This window comes from Oreochromis aureus, linkage group 2 (genome assembly GCF_013358895.1).
Source record: "Oreochromis aureus strain Israel breed Guangdong linkage group 2, ZZ_aureus, whole genome shotgun sequence".
In the NCBI taxonomy this organism is placed as follows: domain Eukaryota; kingdom Metazoa; phylum Chordata; class Actinopteri; order Cichliformes; family Cichlidae; genus Oreochromis; species Oreochromis aureus.
The window spans coordinates 15,443,970-15,459,718 of NC_052943.1; the positions used below are offsets into that span (position 1 = coordinate 15,443,970).

Genomic DNA, 15,749 nt, shown 5'->3' on the forward strand with positions numbered 1-15,749 from the left:
ATTAATCAGACACATTATTCCAACTGACTAATAGTAATAATATATATTTGCACACTGTGACACCACAGTGCAGGGAAAGTGCTACCTTATTCTTCAGGTATACAAGGATGGTGATTAATTATCTACACTGAGTATCACAGAATTGCTATTTTGTAGGTAACACGTGGGCAATGCATAGAGAGCTACTCTGTACCGACTGCCCAGGTAGCTGAAGATGTAAAATATGCACTCCAACATCCTATTTCCATTTTATTTTTGCCTTTCAAAGAAGGGGAGCCAAGTTCAAATTCAAATTCACCTTGTACCTTCCTGTCACAAATGCAAAAATGATTTTCATTTCATCTCACCATTTAAAGAAAAAAATCTCAACTTGTAATCTTTATTCATTGAATTATATAATTATTAAGATCATCTTGCATGAAAAATGTACAATAAGTCTTTGACACATTTTCAGTCATCCCATATAATCCTGTTATTCTCTGTGTAGATACATAGGTGCTTGAGTCTGAACCAGCCTCTGGTCTGATGCCTTTGTTTTCCCTTGTGGGGGGAACAAAGGCATCAAAGCAACCAAAATACCCATGTGCATGCACAATCACGCAGTTGCAGAGATGTGGACACACACACACACACACACACACACACACACACACACACGCTCACATACGTGGAAGCACACAGGCACACAAACACATACGCAGAAGGGTGCAGGAGGAAAAGGGGTTTGAACACCAAGACGTGCATGCGCATACACCACCCTTTCAAGCAGTCACAGATACATGCATATACAAATCCAGACAGTCAGTGTTTGGGTAACCATGGTGATGGCAAAGCCCAAAGGTTTGTTACTGAAACCTAGTTAATTAGAAGGAGTAAGGGCGAAAGAGAGAGAGAAAGAGAGAGAGTAATGTCGATACTCGAGGGAAAGTGTTTCGCCATCTGTTAAAACCCACATGTACCCTCTGCCCGGTCATGTGTGGATACAGTGTAACTGTGTGTGCACGAGCTGGCCACAGTTGTTGCATGAGCAAACACAAACACACACACACACACACACACACACACAACTCTCTGCTCCTGTGGTGCTGAAAGCGCAGAGGCCAAGAGTTTCTTTTTCTTACTGGTATTAGATGACTAATTGGAAGAGCTAATGCTTAGCCGCCAAATAACACGCGCTAGCATCTGCTGCAGAGACACACCAATTATCGCGCGGTAAAGGGATCAGGGTGATAAGTTATACAACTACATACAGAAGGAAGGAGACGGGAGGAGGGAGGGTTGACAGGGAGGGAGTGGAGAATGGGGTGGAGGAGGGGAGTGCGAGGTGTCAGGGGACAGAGGAAGGGCTCGGGGAGGAGGGGGGAGAGAGCGCGAGGGAGGGAGGGGATGATGGAGGTGAGTGAGTGAGAGAGACAGAGACAAAGTGAAAGAGACCTGAGGGTGGAGAAGGGAGACACAGGGCTAAATTTGCCGGGAACATAAAACAACAAGATGGAGTGTAGTTCTTCTTCTTTCTTGGGAGGTAAGTAATCAGAGAAAGGGGGAGAAAGAGGCCTGATTGATGCATCAGTGAAGGACAGGAGCTAAATACCTTAAAACCTGGCCAGATAGAGAAGGAGGTGGTGAAAGAATTTGGCTGTAAGAGTGAGACTAAGGAGAGGCAATGGGCTCTCATTTTGTGTTTGGCTCACTATGTTTAATCACCTGCGCGTGCATGGGTGTGTGTGAATGTTTCTCTCTCTCTGTGGGACTGTGTTAGAAGTCGGATGTAATGATGATAATGATGAAAACAGGGTAACATTTACTTTGTAGCTCTGTGTTAAACCAGCTTTGCCAGTGTGTGTCTTTGCTTTAAATGGCTCTCCATCTTATTTTAGTTTTTTTTGTCCTTTCTCCCTGCTCTCCCTGGTTTATCCCTATTATTCCCCAGGCCCCAGTGCAACCTGTTTGTGTATTCCTCCCTCTCCCGCTTGCCTGTCTCTCTCCTACCCACTTGTCCTAAACACCATTATAGCGCTTTCAGTCATTTAATTTCTAGCCATCATTTATTTGGACCACTTGAGAATGTCAATCAGTTTGCTGCTGTCCCTGTGTCAGAAAAGGACAAAGCCTGAGCTACGTTGCAGGATAAATGCAGATTTGATTCTTTACCATCACCTTTTAAACCGAGGAAGACAAATTTAAAATAAAACAATCTGATCTTGTAATTAATAAGATAAGAGGATTTGCCTCCAATGACAAGATCCAAGCAAACTGGGTTAAAAGAAATGGTGTTATTGCGTTTCCTTTTCTTGCACCTGTGTTTGCGCTGCTTTATAGGCTTTCCTTGGCCTCTTGGCAAATCTTACTTACTAGAAATGGGTTTTTAAGCTTCACAAAGTCTTATTCCCACCTGTGTGTAACAAACACTTTACTGCAAAGTGTGCATTTGTACGCACTGATGTAGTGTTAACATAGATTTATAAGTGAGGATCCCAACACTGCTAATTGCTTGTGCATTCTTACCAGAGTTCACACTTGCAGTGGCGATATGACATGAAGCAGCTGGTAGCTTTAAATTAATGATAAGATGAAGCGTGACAAGAGCAGGTTTCTCAGACTACTTGGAAACGGAGGAAGTTGACCAGAGTTCAACTTTATGCAAATGAGCAGTAATGCATTGGGGAAATGGCCAGCTGAAGGGTAGAAGTATTTAAGGGTACTTTACATTTTTTTGTCGTAAATCCTCCTCCGACTACAGTTACTATAACGGCTGGCAACAGCCCGCGTACTTCCTCAACAACTTTATAGTAGAAATTCAAATGCCTGCAATCAGTGAGGCAACATTAACAACAGGCGAAGATAAATGATGTAGAGAAAGCCCTTTTTTGCCTTTACCATAGAGAGTGCATTGCATACTTGGCAAAATATTTATATTTTATCATTCTAAAATGGTTTTTGAATTAATTAAGAGAACATCTGTTGATCCAGTTTTGTTTTCTTGCTTCTGGTGAGACTGCGAGTAAATCATAAATTTGGGCTTTTTCCAGTTTGCACAAAGCCATTTGTTATCATTTTACACAATCTTATACCATAAATGCCTAATTACTAAATTCAATATTTTATATTTTAATCTCTACTGAAGAGATGTAGCCTCTTACTGAAAAGTGAAGCCAATGTGGAAATGCCTTAAATATGATTTTTTTTTCTTATGGCCAGCAGGGGGCGATACTAGAGGTCTATGAAAAACTTCCCAACTTCTTATATATAACCTCAGCAAACACGTTTCTTGTGTCATTCAATAGTGTCAAATCTTGTGTAATACAGCACAAATGTTATTTTTTATAAATTATGGTCCCTTTTAGATTAAAATTATTGCACAGTAGATAATACTGGCTCAAGGTTTTGTCTGACTTGACAGGCTGATATCATCTTCAGTAGTGCTCTCAGAAAATTACTGAGCTTGCCATCACTGTTATTAGCATGAACATACAGGGAACCCATTCTGAATATAACCAACATGCAAATGTGTCATGCAGGAGGCAATGCAAAGTCTGTACAATGAGACTGAGGGAAGCTTGAAGAAGAAGAGTGCTTTGTTTTGCTTTTTGTGGTCTAACTAGCAGTCAGAGATGAGCATTTAAGTGTTGATTGGCCAGGCCAGTGCAGAACGACCACAATATTGCACAACAAACCAACAATTACCAGTGCAAAAATTGCACTGGTAAATATAGATAATATTCAGATTTTAAATATTAAGCATTAAGCAGCTGCTAATGCAATTTTTATTATGCAGAGAGCAATTGTGAGCAATTTCATCAATCATGCTAAATCTACTTATCAGTGAGTTGAAATGATTGTGTATCATTTGTTTTGGTATAATCTGGGCCACTTTGTTCACCATTTGTGGCTACGATTTTTTTGGTTTTTTAATATTTGAAGGGGAACATGCAGCTAATCCTTTAACCTACTTTTACTTAAGACAATAATTGCCTGAACGGGGGTGTTAAACAGATACCACGAGGGATAAATCCACCATAAATTACAGTAATTTACCACAGACACAGTAATAGTTCCTGCAGGAATAACTCAATTTTTTTTATTACGAATGCCATAAAACAAACAGAAAAAATAGTAAACTGATTGTAATAAGTTCCCTCTATTTAAGAACATTTTTCAACAAAAAATGGGAGGAAAAAAAACACAATAAGAAACACCCTGATGTAGATCAATAAAACCAAGGGTAATCTTTGTAAACATAGCTGGATGGATTGAACTGAACTGTATTGTACTTCAGGTTCTCAAGTCAGGTTCAAGCTCCTTTATATGACAACATAAAACAGTTAGTAGAATGAGAATGATAAATCAGTCAATATTACACTGTTGTATTAAGACAAGTGGAAGAATATATAGAACTGGATTGCTAAATGTGGATGTTTCAAACATACACAATGCCTTTATCCACAAGTGGACTGACAATATTGTACACTTTCCTTTATCCTAATATTTTGCTTATACTACATGTGGAAAAATAAATAAAACTGCATAAAATGTCAAATGTTAGCATTATTATAGTACCAGACTTAAATAGCTAAGCAATAATTATGCAGCATCACGTCCCACTGCCTCATTTAGAGCACAAGCAAAAGAAATATATAAGTACTACCATTATTAGAGACCGCTACACTCCATAATTACAGTACACTTGACTTCATAAATTAACATGTCACATGATGTAAGTGATACTGACACTGTAAGCATGACAATTTAGACATATCAAATATTTAATAATATTTGCTAAATTAGATGTAATTGGTGAGAAGTTAGAATGATAAAATGTTTTATAAAGTGTTACAAGTGCATAAATGCTAAAGCCCACTGATAGATGGTTGCTAGACAACATGATGACACTGTAATGTCTAATATAGATAAATACCTTCAGGGGTCTACACAAATTCAGCCACAAAAGCCTAGAGACCAGTCGGTGACCCTCTGACAACCTCTGGTTTCTGCGATAAATGTGTGTCCCCTGATAAGTTGTCGACTGATTGTGGGCGGTTGATGACTGTTGTCGGGAATAACTGCTTTGGTTGTGTATCAGATTGCCATTTGGCAACAGCTCATGGTTTCCATTGAAGATGCCGACAGGTCTGCAAACACTCGACTAAAACACTTTGCATTCAAAATAAAAGTTGTGCCTTATTACATCAATGTGTTTCAAAATGCCAAACATTTACTTTGAAGGCAAATATCGTCCATTTCCAGTTTGCATCGTACTCTTTACACTTTCACAACCACTTGGCAACTGTTTGCAGACAAGTTGGCATCTTCCATACAAACTATGAGCAATTGCAGCAACCACAAGGTTTCCGATGCAGGACCATATACGTCTTTACGACCAATTTCTTTTAGCGACAATCAGCAGCCTCCTGCAACCATTTAACAACTGGTCTGGAATACAAAATTTTCCTAAGTGACCAGTGGTAACCATGAGGTCACTGACCGGTCTTTTGGCCTACATGAATAAGGGTTAGCAATCAATTCAACAGCAACAGCCAGCAACCACTTGCAGCCGGTCAGGGAATACTCATTGTTCCCTAGCAACTGGTAGTTTCACGGCAGTCACCAATAAGTTTCTAAGCCTACGTGTCCGTTTGCTCATTTCCTGATTGGTTTCTGTTAGCTCCTCCTGCACAAAGAGATTTTGATTGTAAGCGGTTTTGTTCTTACAGGCAGAAAAACACAACTTACACTTTTCCAAATAATTAATCATAACATAAGTACTACTAAATTAGACTTTTACTAATGTGAGGGTAAAATTGGGTTTTTTTGGCGTTTGTGTGGCATGATGGATGTTAAGGTTTGGTTAGCAATGACTCACTGTGAGGGACTCTTGTATTGATTAAGAACATCAGTGTTCAGGTACACAGTCTCAGGAGATGACATTAAAAACATATAATAATAGTATTATGGCAATCAAGAAGTTTTTCAGGGTTGCACTGTGAGGCAAATATACAGTATGACACAGTGGTAGATTAGAGCAAACGCACTCTAAAATAACATTTTCAAGCAGCCAAAATAACTGCTAGGGAAATCTGCTCCAGTCCCTCTGATTGTTTCCATGAGTCTGACTACAAGAGTCTTTCAAAATGAATCAGACCAAGTCCTACTACCGCATCTCTGGAACAGCGCCAGAGGGTGCTGGTGGTGTAGCTGCACCTGCACCTGGAGCCCCAAGGGGCCCACACAGGCCCTGTACAGATGCTCTGTGTGCAGATGAGCTGCAGAGTGTGTGGGTGGGTGCGTGATTGAAGAGGACAGAGGTGTGCCAATGTTTGCACCTCGGTCTGGCATGACCAACTTCTGTCAGGGAAAGCAACATTTAAAATTGCTGTGTTCGCATTCAAAGCCTAAGCTGTGGCGACTCCTCAGTGAGCGAACAGCGCAAAGGTAATAAATGCAAATTAATTGTGAGGTGTGCCTCTTAGGCAAATAAAACTCACTGGTCACAGAGTCAGAATTAAAACACATCAGAATCAATTTAACCCCGAGCTGATTCACAGCCATTATGCCTCAAGGACCCCTGCCTTTGACTCGTCCTGACACACAGTGATGCCAGTGACTCTATGTTTATGACTATGGTCAAATTAAAACTCAGACTTTACACTAAAATAGTATTTATTACTTCATTTTCTCAAGTGTGAGAAACCTTTCTCCTTCCTTTTCCTCGAGGGCTTAAATCCACTCATTTTCCATCTAAGGGGGGCCCCAAAGCCCCAACAGCTACAGTCTCCGGTGCTTTGTGTAGCCTGTGTGTGAGCGAGTGTGTGGGTGTGTGCGTGGGTGTGTGTCTGTGCACCTGTCACTCTAATGCGTGGTGAGTTGTCGGTAATTGCTGGACCGTTGCGACCTCCTGAACCCCTGTAACGGAGCTCAGAGAGCCGCTGTACGCTGTAAAGAGTACACCCCCCACCACCTCACACACACACACACACACACACACACCCCAACAGAAAACAACATCACGCGCAGTCTCGGCTCTAGATGATGAAGAAGAGGAGGAGGAGGAGGACACAACGTGCGCTGGAGGCGACACCTGTCAAACCGTTACTGAACACAGTTGGTTTATTTAAAAAGACGGAGGCGCCCTGAGGACTAGGGGGACAAAGCGAGGTGGAAATAGAGATTAGTCGCACCTATTGCCGCTGTTTTGCGCTGAGGGAGAGACACGGACCTCTTTTGAGGAGAAAGAGGGAGAGAGAGAGAGCAAGAGAGAAAGAGACTGTGTAGTATTAACGTTATGACATGCCGTTTTGGAGTTGAAGTAGCGAAGTTGACGTTTGGTTGTTGGCTGACAGCGAGAAGTGGGAGCGAAAGGACGCTGGAGAGGGAAAAACTGGACTTTATCCGAGGTTAGCCCCTCTCTGGCACACACACACACACTCTCCCTCTCTCTCTTCCACGCACACGCACACACACACTCCAAACACATTAACCACAGCGGAGCTCGGAGTGAAACAACAGGGTGGGAGATAACTCGTGCACATCGCGGAGCTTCGGTGCGGACAGACCGAGCGTCCCCGTTCCTCTGCGGCGCGCTCGCCCCGGCTGTGGAGACCGCTGGCCGGGACTTACCGGACACCCAGAAATAATCTGTTAACTTGAGAGGGATGATAGGACAAGGATGCCCTGAGGGGAGCGAGCACCAGAGAGGCGGAAAAAAGGGCAACAAAGGTATGATGTGGTTCGTGTTGGTGACTGCGTTTGCAGAGGAAACGCTTCGTTCAGTGCTGTCAGTCTGTCATCGTGGTTACATGTTGATGCCAACCAGCTTTAGACTCCCTCCGTGTTGCACATACGTACGCCTGCCCTCGTTTATATAGATGTGTGTTTGCGTGTGTGTTCATCTGTGCAGCTACCTGCTGGACCAAGCTTTTTACGCAGACAAGTAGAAAAAAAGTCCGAGATTTGAGAAGCAGGGCTTCGGAGAGTTAACAGGCAGAGGGAGATTAAAGCCAGAGATTATACTTTGTAAAGAGAAAGAATTCCCGCTTGTATGTTTTCTCTCGTCCCTCCTATCGCTCTTTCCTGTTCCCTCCCTGCATTCCCCATGTGAGCTGTTGTGTGTGGGTCTGCGTTTATGTGTGTGTGTGCGTGTGTGTGTATCAGAAAGGCCAACTCTCCCAACAGGCATGCCCTTCTTACATGACAATGTCTACCCCCACCCCACCCCACCCCACACACACACACACACACACACACACACACACACACACACACACACACACACACACACTCTCTCTCTCTCTCTCTCTTTCTCTCTGTCTCTCAAGGCTCTCTGTGCTTTGATGCTCCACGATGCGCAGGACACCAAGCAGACTAAAACACACAATCAAAATGTTGCGTCATGTAACTCGTCTCATTAAAACTAACTAACATCTCTAACTGGGTGCAAACATAAACGTACATCTGCGCATGCACACACATGTGCATGTACAGTACGGGATTAGCAGTCATATCGAGACAGCCAGATTAGAATGAGATTCTCGGGGCCAGAGCAGTTGAACATGGGATTAAAGAAGAAAGGGAGAGATGGATAGATGGATGGATGAAGTGATGGAAGGGGAACAAGGAGAGAGAGTGAGAGGCAAAGAGGCCAGTGACAGGCAAAGGGGGAGAAAGAGAGAGAGAGGGAGAGGGAGAGAAAGAAGCACAGAACATGAGATTAAAGTGTAATGTCCTAGAGAGGCAGAGAGAAAGAGAATCCAGGGCAAGTCATGCAGTTAGAAGGAACTGCATTGGCAGAATGTGGCGAGAATAAAGACGAGGTGAAGGCAGCAGACACTCTTTCTCTATCGCCTCCCTTTTGATCTCCTCTTATTCACCCATCTGAAAGCAGTAGGGGAGCGCTGCTTATATAACCCCCCATTTGAAAAGCACAATAAACCAAGGGGTTGGAGAAAAAAAACACTTTAGACTGGGAAATTACAGAAAAAAAAAAAAAAAATTCAAATCTAAAACCTGGGAACAGATGTGCATCCTCAGCCTGGCAGACATTAGTATCATCCCCATGCCTGAATGGCAGCATTCTTCATTTCCCTGAAATCTGCTACAGGCATCATTCATCCTATCAAGAGACCCTGCTTTCACCTCCAAAACTACATTTAGCTGTTCCAAATCCTCAAACTCAGCCAAGCATTTGTTAAAATTTCAGCAGCACATGTGTTAAAAGATATGTTAATGCCAGTGCGCTCTGCACAGCATGTGTCTTTTGTTAACACTTCTGTAGCCCTAATTGAACTCAAAGAATTGCTCCAGACAGATTAATGTTAAAGCAGCTTTTAGTCTTGTATCAGCAATGTTGACTTAGCTGTGCCATTGGGTTGCTGATGCCACTATTGGGCAAATAAAACACATTATTAAAAAGTATGATCCAAGAGCCTGCTTTAAAACAACACATAAGGTATTAGATGTTATCCCACTGAATATTAACTGTTTAAAGTGGAGGCTTTCCTAGCAGACCTTTATTAAGTTGAGGCTCAGTGGGGAATTTGTATAAAGCTAATTAGATTTACCGGAAAACAACAAGTCTGCTTTTTTAGAATTAACATATTTTTCCAGGTCACACTGAGGGCACAGCAACAAGTTTGAAGAAATAAAAAAAAAAACTTACTGGGTGAATAGAGTGTATTAAAAGAAACACCAAGCAACATGAGCTTTTATTTGATTTCTGGCCAACTGATGAGGATAGGTCCAAAATTCACTCTTCTTCTGGTTCACTTTTAGTCAGCAGGGGGGGAAACATCTGAGCCTTTAGCTGGTAAACACTCAGCTATCTACCAGTAACTTTGTCTGTCTTCTGCATGGTGCTGAGAAGGCGGGATTATCAGAGCAAAACATGACCGCAACAATCACATGAAAGGCTCTGAGCAGTTTCACATGGAAGAACTGCAGAGCTACAATCTTCTGTTGGCTTTCCAACTCCATTAATATTACATGCAGTCTTTTCTTTTCTTTTAATTGTTGATGTAATATATTTTCCTTCAAATTTTACTCCGTCCTTGTTAGACTGTGCATATGCAGTCAGTGTATTCTGTACTGTTAAATGTAAAACCCCAGCAGTATGACCTTGGGGGTTGTAACTACCCACAGTTTTGATCAGGAGTGACGTTATTTCCCTGGTGGCGCTTTGTTCAGTTTACCACTGAGTGATTGCACGCTCACATTCAAGGCACCGGGTCGGTTCCCTGTGGCAAAACTCTGCTTCATGTATCTCAGTAATATGTCTGCTGTCCTGGGGCTATTTTACCGTCACATCTAATATGCCTACTTTGATGATCTCTGATTCTGTATTTATTTTTTTAAATCTGACCTTTATCATCTTTATTACAGCACCGTAGCTTACATCTACTGAGATTTACATCGCTATTAACCGCTGTCCGTCGATTTGTTTCCAAGCCTAAAATCATGACGTTCAGCATTAATGTTTCACGGCAAAATGTAAATAATTGAGTGACTCTGGCATGCTGTTAACATTTCCTTTTATTAATGATTCAATACTGGAATTGGTACCCGTCCAAATCAATACCCAATTGGAGTAAATGGATGATGTCCACGCTGACCGGCGCTGGCTTGTGGCCTTTTCATGACAGTTCATTTATATATTTATTTATTTATGTTAAACCTTTTGCTGTCTCAGGATGGTAAATGGTTAAGTTAAACTAATGAACCAGATGAACTGAACCAGATCAAATTGGGCTTTATTGATCAGCAAGAGCGGAAATTGTCTTGTCATTGAATACAAATGGGGGGGAAAAAAAACCAAAACAGTACAGAGCTCGGTATTTTTGCTGATATACCAATACTGACAGCTACAAGATTAAAAGCAAATGTCTAATATTGTGCAAGTCCCCTTCGCTCCCTCTCTAAACCAGCTCTGACCCATCAGGCCACAGTCATGGGACCTCTGGCGGTGTCCTGTGATGCCTGAGCCCATGTGTTCTGATGCATACTGTAGATCCTACTATCTGAGCATGCCTTGGGATGTTTGTGGTATTCTTTGACCTGCTAGCATGCAGTCTTTATAGTATGGTGGACCACATGGTGGTGTGCTTGGTGCGTGGCATCATCCACAAACACCAGCAAACTATTGCGTTGCAGTGAGATGATCGATGTTATTCACATCACCAGTCAGCAGTTTAAAAGCTTATGTAATAGTACAGTCTGTGGGACTAAGACATGTACTTTCTTTTTCTAATAAACAGAACAACCCAACAGAAGAGTGTTGTCTGCTATATATGGCCTTCCACATATACCTGCACATTAGTGTTTCTAGTCACACCACACTATTAAAGCCCATGTGTGGGAAATACTGCACTTGTAGCCAGATTTAGAGTTTAACCCGCCCCCGAAACAATGATTTCATAACCGTGCCCTGAACAGCTTTACAGAGACTCAGACTGAGACAGCACCCAGGATAATTTACTGAGGATTACGGCACATTTGATCTTTTCTTAACACGAGGAGGGGAACACAAAGCTCATTTAGAGGTAAACAGTCAAACTGATGATGACAAAAATCTATAACTCTGATCTGAGCTCCTTCTTTACAAGTCAGAATAACTAATCGTACTGTACAGATCCCTCATGTTGTTCATGCCAGAAGCACATATGTGTAAATATTTGTCCCAGGCTAAAAAAAAAAACAAAACAAAAAAAACCCAAAAAAGAGTGTTGATTAGAAAAAGCTGCTAATTGAAAAACCACATGCTGAGTGGTGTAAATCTGTTTTAGATTTAAACCTATTAATCAGGTATTAACTTGTTATCTGCATCACCTTAATCAAATCCAATTCCTTCTTTCTAAGAGTTTTGATTATAAAAGATAATGTCCACATAAAAGAAAATCTAGAGAGCGAGATCCATTTTGGAAATGTTGTCGTCTTTCAGCTATACAATCCCAGGTGCTCGAGCAGTGCTTCGACTCTTGTGTAGGGGCTGAACGTTGATGCTTCGAAACATCAAAGAGTCCCAAACTGACTCAGATTCTTGAAGTTCATTACATAAAGATGAGATATGCTGTTTAGAGTTCAACTGGGTTAAAAGAGCTTCATTTCAACATAAAGACGTGCGCTTCCTGACTCATGGTAGCATGACTAAAATCACTGTAGTAAGTGACTGAACGCAACATGAATGACAGCATCAGAAACTCTGTCTTGTATAATGTGCTAACTTACCTCGAACAGAAGCATCAAGGCTCCAGTTAATTTTAATCAAGCAACAACTCTAATAAAGTTTATTCAAAACAGATAGATCAGCGTTGACAAAAAGTAAGGCGGTGTTGATTTATATTAGAATTTTGTCTTGATGGTGAATTTAACTCTGCTGTTTATTGGTTTGTGTTTATCTGTCAGGATTATGCAAAAACTGCCAGGCTGATTTTCATGAAAGTGCAGAGGTGTAGCAAAAGCCCATTACAGATAACGTTCTGTAAATTTGCGAGATAAATCAATAACATTTGAGTGCCCGTCTAGTTTAATTTGTTTAATGATGAGATGCCATATTATTTAGATTTTCATCATGTTTGTGTTAGTCTTTGATTGGCTTCAGTCTTTCAGTCAGCGTTTTGATCGAGGGGCTGTTTGAGTTTCTTTGTTTGTGATGCTTTCCTGGAAATTGTGCCGAACTGTGACCTCAAAACTTCAACAAGTACAGACTGTACCGAACTGTAGCACTGTTTACACCTGGTGATGATAAGCATGCTCACTATTTGCCTGAACTGAGATCAAATCTAAGCTATCACAACAAAACCAGGAGCTGGAGGTAGAACTACCCAGCGACTACAAGGTAAGCTTTCAACTAGCTGGTTATATGTTTTCCCTTAAAGGCCTAGATTAGTTATTTTACCATTCAGCCTCACAGCGTGGCTAAAATTCACATTTTAATTTCACATTTTTCCCTCACTCTTCTGCTTTCCCTTTTATCACTTAGTCAAAAAGTAAAGGGTAAAGGGCACATGTTTCAGTACAGCAGGCAGGATTTAGTGGCATGTGAATCAAATCTGATGACAGATTGTGGGCTGTTTAGACACCGCACCAATCACATGTGATCAAATTACTCACATATATATAGATAGGGTTATTATTTTAATGAAGTAAACACTGCTTTCTACATACACCAGGAAGGCCAGGAACTAGATATGTTGGTTTCAAGACACATGTTGTTCCAAGATATATCCATTTATTCTCTATGCAAGCTTTTGTAGGAGGCTATGTGGCACTGAAACAATCCATGTTTTTTTTATATAATTGCAGTAATGCAATGTTTTGGCTGAAACCGTCTTGGAAAGGCATAATAAATACAAATCCCAGATAACCTGAAAAAAATACTGTATGTCTCACAGAAACGCCAGATAAGAACAGCAGTGCATTGGATGCATTACACACGGGAAGGTTTTAACAATTTGGGATGCTTTCAGACAAACGTACACACACAAAAACACAGTGGCCTTGCATTATCCTCTGTTATATTGCATTATGTGCATGTGTGTGTCTGAGTATGTGCGTCAGTCTATTTGTTGGAGCAGAGGAAGAGTGTGGGAGATGCAGGCGGGTCAGAGAGCGTAGGAGTCACGCAGAGGGAAGTTCAGAGATGAGCTTTTGTTTGAGCAGCAGAGATGACTTCAGAGCGCCCGCACTGTTCTCATACCTAGCTTTACACCAGCCAAAGGCGCCCCCAGAAATACTGGCACCTGTGATTAAACGGCAGAATGAGCTGAGTAACAGCAAAAAAACAAGAAATTAGCTACGTTCTGTTCCATTAAAATTCTCATTTATGCATAAAGAGACTGTGAACAGACGTGACAGGAATGCACCAATGAACTCTGGCTGTTTATTAAAAAGTAAAAATTTCATTGATGTTTTATTTAAGGAACATATGGAAGATGCTGAGAAGCAGCTCGACAAAGGGTGTCAATAAATGGAGCCATGCCTTCTTTTTTTAATGAGAGTTTTCAGACATGCAGTCTAAACTTTGGCTTTTGTTAACAATAACCTCAGACACGGAAGAGAAAATGACTCATTTTTAAAAATATGGGCAATTTGTTTTACGCACGCCTACGTGTAATTTATATTACACTAGCTGACGTCTAACAGTCTGAAGTCACACAATACTGAAAATCAGCTACCATATATAACGAGGCAAGGCAAGTTTATATTGTATATTTAGCACCTTTCAAACACTACAGGCATTCAAGGTGCCTTATGAGACAAAATTAAAATGAAAAATAAAAGAAGAAGAGATGAAGTAACACCAAAATAATCATAATAATAATGATGATGGTACAGCAATCTGGTTAGTTAAAAGCAGTGTTCATTTTGATTTAGTTTTAGTCATAATTTAAATTATTTGATCATATTAGGTTATTGTAGACTAAAGCTAAAGTTTTCAAATCTAAAGATTCTGCAGACTAAAAGTTAAAAGTGTGAAAGTTTATCCTGTTTTTACTACAATGTGAAATGCGTCCATATGTCTGCTCTTCTCTTCCACCTAGCGCTGACATTTTGTCGCGATATCATAAGAAACAGGGAGCGCGGGAACTAGCCCTACCATCAGATCAAATGTGCCCTTCTGACCGTACTGGATAAGGAGATTACTTCTGATTGGATCACGTGCAAACTCGTCTCGCTTTCTACACAACCTATTCAGTTCTCATTGGATCTCGTCTCTCCAGAACATTTTCATATTGATTTTATTTATTGAAAAAAGCGTCAAATACATTTCATCACAGTTTCTGTCCTTGTGAATTAGTTTATATTTTAGTTTTCATCTAATTACTGTTCAACGAAATTAACACTGGAGTAAAGTAGTCCTGGGTCTTTACTTTTAGCTTCTTTTTAAAAATAGCTAGTGTTGGAGATGATATGACCTCAGTGGGTGGTTGGTTCCAGCTTTGAGCAGCATAGAGGCAAAATGACTTATCACCCTGTTTAGGTTCAGATCTGTGAACCTTCTAGGTGACCAGATCTCGCAGACCTTAGAGACCAACTTTGTGTCAATTAAACATCTCAGATATAGATTTAGGGCCCTAGCCATTTAATGATTTATAAACGATCGTCGATACTTTGAATTCAGTTCTGTATTTTACTGGAAGCCAGTGCAGGGAACTGAGATTTGGGAGTGATACGCTTCCAAGCCATTCTGAACTAATCGACCAAATTCTAACAATTCAGCCACTCAAACCAGCAAATATCCAGCCATTTATCCTGAAATATGACTGAAGCAATTAATTGATTATCACAGTAATTATGCCAATAATTTTCTGTGGGTCGCCTAATCAACAAATTAGTCAAAAAGGTTTCACCTCTGCTGTTCTTACTGCGTTAAACACCTCCAGAAATACCATTAGCAGTAGCACCTCACGCTGAAGAAAACCACAGATGAACTGTTGTCATTAAGCATGTTTACTGGAGGTTAATGGGAGGTAATTAGAAAGTATCACACTGCATCACTGTGAGCTGAAGTTTCTGACAAATTGTGGTTGTTACCGTGTCAAAAATCATTGTAGAAAGAAAATGTTTGTAAAGAAAATAAGCCCAGTGGTGAAGGAAAAGCAAAGACCAAAGATGTGATCGTCTGGATGAGGAGTTCAGTCGAGGCAAAGAGGGATTTCTTTTTGATCCTTCTTGGATCAAAGGCTCTGAAAGCTAATGGAGAGGGACAGGTATGAAAGTATTAATGAATAAATCAGGAACCTACGGCCAGGGTTTAGTGA

At 40.9% G+C, this 15,749-nt stretch overlaps 2 protein-coding genes across 7 annotated transcripts in view; one reads left to right on the forward strand and one right to left on the reverse strand.

Annotated features, from left to right (window-relative positions):
* macrod1 (mono-ADP ribosylhydrolase 1) overlaps positions 1-15,749 on the reverse strand; it is a 144,384-nt gene that overhangs the window by 73,255 nt on the left and 55,380 nt on the right. The gene's annotated exons all lie outside the window — the stretch shown is intronic.
* flrt1b (fibronectin leucine rich transmembrane protein 1b) overlaps positions 6,847-15,749 on the forward strand; it is a 32,545-nt gene continuing 23,642 nt past the window's right edge. For 2 of the 5 annotated variants that reach the window (XM_031749907.2, XM_039619154.1), the window contains exon 1: positions 11,420-11,528. The gene's annotated coding sequence lies outside the window, so the exon portion shown is untranslated. The other 3 variants (XM_039619167.1, XM_031749829.2, XM_031749760.2) reach the window with 3 other exon arrangements.